Source organism: Arachis ipaensis, chromosome B10 (assembly GCF_059453495.1).
Source record: "Arachis ipaensis isolate K30076 ecotype BB chromosome B10, ASM5945349v1, whole genome shotgun sequence".
NCBI classification, from domain to species: domain Eukaryota; kingdom Viridiplantae; phylum Streptophyta; class Magnoliopsida; order Fabales; family Fabaceae; genus Arachis; species Arachis ipaensis.
Genome location: NC_142435.1, coordinates 80,231,345 through 80,236,628, shown reverse-complemented (window position 1 = coordinate 80,236,628; position 5,284 = coordinate 80,231,345). Strand labels below are relative to the sequence as shown.

The 5,284-nt window shown below is 41.9% G+C and overlaps 1 non-coding gene across 1 annotated transcript; it reads left to right on the top strand.

Moving 5' to 3' along the window:
* The first annotated feature begins 4,653 nt into the window (after nt 1-4,653).
* Nucleotides 4,654-4,761, top strand: LOC148580574 (small nucleolar RNA R71). The gene has a single exon (XR_015899278.1). It is a non-coding gene; the product is annotated as a small nucleolar RNA R71 (small nucleolar RNA).
* Nucleotides 4,762-5,284: the final 523 nt, after the last annotated feature.

Genomic DNA, 5,284 nt, shown 5'->3' with positions numbered 1-5,284 from the left:
AACTCAGAGTTCAGATAGTGTTATTGATTCTCCTAGTTCAGTATGATGATTCTTGAACACAGCTTCTTTATGAGTCTTGGTCGTGGCCCTAAGCACTTTGTTTTCCAGTATTACCACCGGATACATAAATGCCACAGACACATAACTGGGTGAACCTTTTCAGATTGTGACTCAGCTTTGCTAAAGTCCCCAATTAGAGGTGTCCAAGGTTCTTAAGCACACTCTTTTTTTTTTTGCTTTGGACCTCGACTTTAACCGCTCAGTCTCAAGTTTTCACTTGACACCTACACGCCACAAGCACATGGTTAGGGACAGCTTGGTTTAGCCGCTTAGACCAGGATTTTATTCCTTTAGGCCCTCCTATCCACTGATGCTCAAAGCCTTGGGATCCTTTTTATTTACCCTTGCCTTTTGGTTTTAAGAGCTTTTGGCTTTTTCTGCTTGCTTTTTCTTTTTCTTTCTATATATTTTTTTTTCGCCTATTTTTTTTTTCTGCAAGCTTTGTTCTTTGCTGCTTTTTCTTGCTTCAAGAATCATTTTTATGATTTTTCAGATTATCAGATAACATGTCTCCTAGTCATCATTCTTTCAAGAGCCAACATATTTAACATTCTTTAAACAACAACTTCAAAAGACATATGCACTGTTCAAGCATACATTCAGAAAACAAGAAGCATTGTCACCACATCAATATAATTAAACTAAGTTCAAGGATAAATTCAAAACTCATGTACTTCTTGTTCTTTTGAATTAAAACAGTTTTTTATTTAAGAGAGGTGATGGATTCATAGGACATTCATAACTTTAAGACAAAGTTACTAACTACTAATGATCATGTAATGAAGACAAAAACATAAATAAGCACATAACATAGAAAATGAAAAACAGAAGAAATAAGAACAAGGAATGAATCCACCTTAGTGATGGTGGCGTTTCCTTCTTGAGGAACCAATGATGTCCTTGAGCTCTTCTATGTCTCTTCCTTGTCTTTGTTGCTCCTCCCTCATTGCTTTTTGATCTTCTCTTATTTCATAAAGCATGATGGAGTGCTCTTGATGTTCCACCCTTAGTTGTCCCATATTGGAACTCAATTCTCCTAGGGAGGTATTGATTTGCTCCCAATAGTTTTGTGGAGGAAGGTGCATTTGAGGCATCTCTGGGATCTCATGGTGATGAGCTTCATACGCCTCTTGAGCTCCATGAATGGGCTCTCTTGCTTGCTCCATCTTTTTCTTAGTGATGGGCTTGTCCTCTTTAATGAGGATATCTCCCTCTATGTCAATCCCAGCTGAATTGCATAGGTGGCAAATGAGGTGAGGAAAGGCTAACCTTGCCATAGTGGAGGACTTGTCAGCCACCTTGTAGAGTTCTTGAGGTATAATCTCATAAACTTCCACCTCTTCTCCAATCATGATGCTATGGATCATGATGGCCCAGTCTATAGTAACTTCAGACCGGTTGCTAGTGGGAATGATTGAGCATTGAATGAACTCTAACCATCCTCTAGCTACAGGCTTGAGGTCCAATCTTCTTAGTTGAACCGGCTTGCCTTTGGAGTTAATCTTCCATTGAGCTCCTTCTACACATATGTCCATAAGGACTTGGTCCAACCTTTGATCAAAGTTGACTCTCCTTGTGTAGGGGCGTGCGTTCTCTTCCATGTTTGGCAAGTTGAACGCCAACCTCACATTTTCCGGACTAAAATCTAAGTATTTCCCCCGAACCATTGTAACATAGTTCTTTGGATCCGGGTTCTTACTTTGATCATGGTTCTTGGTGATCCATGCATTAGCATAGAACTCGTGAACCATTAGGATGCCGACTTGTTGGATGGGATTTGTTAGAACTTCCCAACCTCTTCTTTGAATTTCATGTCGGATCTCTAGATACTCATTTCTTTTGAGTTTGAAAGGGACCTCAGGGATCACCTTCTTCTTGGCCACAACATCATAGAAGTGGTCTTGATGGGCTTTGGAGATGAACCTTTCCATCTCCCATGACTCGGATGTGGAAGCTTTTGTCTTCCCTTTCCCCTTTCTAGAGGATTCTCCGGTCTTAGGTGCCATCAATGGTAATGGAAAAATAAAAAGCTTATGCTTTTACCACACCAAACTTAGAATTTTGCTCGCCCTCGAGCAATAAAAGAAAGAATAGATGAAGAAGAAGAAGAAATGGAGGAGAGGGAGAGTGGGAAGTGTTTCGGCCAAGAAGGGTGTAGAGGGGTGTGTTGTGTGAATTTGATGAAGAATGGAGGGCTTTATATAAGGAAGGGAGGGGGGAAAGGTTTCGGCCATATGGGTGGGTTTGGGTGGGAAATTGGTTTTGAATTTTGAAGGTAGGTGGAGTTTATGAGGTAGGTTTATGGGGAAGAGTGGATGGATGTGAGTGGTGAAGAGGTGATGGGGAAGAGAGATTGAGGTGATTGGTGAAGGGTTTTTGGGGAAGAGTGTTTATGGGGTTGTGTGAAAGAGAGTGGTGAGAAGAAGTGAGTGGAGGTAGGTGGGGATCCTGTGGGGTCTACAGATCCTGAGGTGTCAAGGATTTACATCCCTGCACCCATTAGGCATGTAAAATGCCTTTGCACACAACTCTGGGCGTTCAGCGCCAGGTTGGTGCCCATTTTGGGCGTTCAACGCCCATTTGTTGCCATTTCTGGCGTTGAACGCCAGAACCATGCTTGTTCTGGGCGTTCAGCGCCAGAATGCTGCCCATTTTGGGCGTTCAGCGCCAGAACCATGCTCTGTTCTGGCGTTGAACGCCAGGCAGATGCTCCTCCAGGGTGTGATTTTTCTTCTGCTGTTTTTGATTCCGTTTTCAATTTTTATATTTATTTTGTGACTCCTCATGATCATGAACCTATAAAGACATATAACTAAGAAAAATATAGTTAGATAAATAAAAATTGGGTTGCCTCCCAACAAGCGCTTCTTTAATGTCAATAGCTTGACAGTGGGCTCTCATGGAGCCTCACAGATGTTCAGAGCATTGTTGAAACTCTCCAACACCAAACTTAGAGTTTGGATATGGGAGTTCAACACCAAACTTAGAGTTTGGTTGTGGCCTCCCAACACCAAACTTAGAGTTTGACTGTGGGGGCTTGGGTTGACTCTGCTTTGAGAGAAGCTTTTCATGCTTCCTCTCCATGGTTGCAGAGGGAGATCCTTGAGTTTTAAACACAAGGGAGTCCTCATTCCATTGAAGGACTAGTTCACCTCTGTCAACATCAATCACAGCTCTTGCTGTGGCCAGGAAAGGTCTTCCTAGGATGATGGATTCATCCTCTTCCTTTCCAGTATCCAGGACTATGAAATCAGCAGGGATGTAAAGGCCTTCAACCTTTACTAACACGTCCTCTACTTGTCCATATGCCTATTTTCTTGAATTGTCTGCCATCTCTAATGAGATTTTAGCAGCTTGCACCCCATAGATTCCCAGTTTCTCTATTACAGAGAGGGGCATGAGGTTTATTCCTAAACCAAGGTCACACAGAGCCTTAAAGATCATGGTGCCTATGGTACAAGGTATTATGAACTTTCCAGGATCCTGTCTCTTCTGAGGTAATGTCAGTTGATCCAGATCACTTAGTTCATTGATGAACAAGGGAGGTTCAACTTCCCAAGTATCAATGCCAAATAATTTGGCATTTAGCTTCATGATTGCACCAAGAAACTTGGCAGTTTGCTCTTCAGTAACATCCTCATTCTCTTCAGAAGAGAAATACTCATCAGAGCTCATGAAGGGCATAAGGAGGTTCAATGGAATCTCTATGGTCTCTAGATGAGTCTCAGATTCCTTTGGTTCCTCAGAGGCAAGCTCCTTATTGGTCACTGGACATCCCAGGAGGTCTTCCTCCTTGGGATTCACGTCCTCCTCTCCCTCATTGGGTTTGGCCATTTTGCTTATGTCAATGGCCTTGCACTCTCCTTTTGGATTCTCTTCTGTATTGCTTGGGAGAGTACTGGGAGGGATTTCAGTGATCCTTTTACTCAGATGGCCCACTTGTGCTTCCAAATTTCTAATGGAAGATCTTGTTTCATTCATGAAACTCACAGTGGCCTTGGACAGATCAGAGACTAAGTTTGCCAAATTAGAAGTATTTTGTTCAGAGTTCTCTGTCTGTTGCTGAGTGGATGATGGAAAAGGTTTATTATTATTAAACCTGTTTCTTCCACCATTATTAAAGCCTTGTTGAGGCTTTTGATCCTTCCATGAGAAATTTGGATGGTTTCTCCATGATGAGTTATAGGTGTTTCCATAAGGTTCACCTAAGTAATTCACCTCTGCTATTGCAGGGTTCTCAGGATCATAAGCTTCTTCTTCATACGAAGCCTCTTGAGTACTGTTGGATGCAGCTTGCATTCCATTCAGACTCTGAGAAATCATATTGACTTGCTGAGTCAATACTTTGTTCTGAGCCAATATGGCATTCAGAGTGTCAATCTCAAGAACTCCCTTCTTCATAGGCGTCCCATTATTCACAGGATTCCTTTCAGAAGTGTACATGAACTGGTTATTTGCAACCATGTCAATGAGTTCTTGAGCTTCTGCAGGCGTTTTCTTTAGGTGAATGGATCCACCTGCAGAAGTATCCAGTGACATTTTTGATAACTCAGATAAACCATCATAGAATATATCCAAGATGGTCCATTCTGAAAGCATGTCAGAAGGACACTTTTTGGTCAGTCCTTTGTATCTCTCCCAAGCTTCATAGAGGGATTCACCTTCTTTCTGTCTAAAGGTTTGAACATCCACTCTAAGCTTGCTCAGCTTTTGAGGAGGAAAGAACTTGGCTAAGAAAGCCTTGACCAGCTTATCCCAAGAGTTCAGGCTATCCTTGGGTTGAGAATCCAACCACACTCTAGCTCTATCTCTTACAGCAAAAGGGAAAAGCATGAGCCTGTAGACTTCAGGATCTACTCTTAACAGTATCACATATCTGCAAGAATTCAGTTAAGAACTGAAAAGGATCTTCAGATGGAAGTCCATGAAACTTGCAGTTCTGCTGCATCAGAGAAACTAATTGAGGTTTCAACTCAAAGTTGTTTGCTCCAATGGCAGGAATGGAGATGCTTCTTCCATGTAAATTGGAATTAGGTGCAGTAAAGTCACCAAGCATCCTCCTTGCATTATTATTATTTTCGGCTGCCATCTCATCTTCCTGTTCGAAAATTTCTGAAAGGTTATCTCTGGATTGTTGTAATTTAGCTTCTCTTAGTTTTTTCTTCAGAGTCCTTTCCGGTTCTGGATCTACTTCAACAAGAATGTTCTTGTCCTTGCTCCTGCT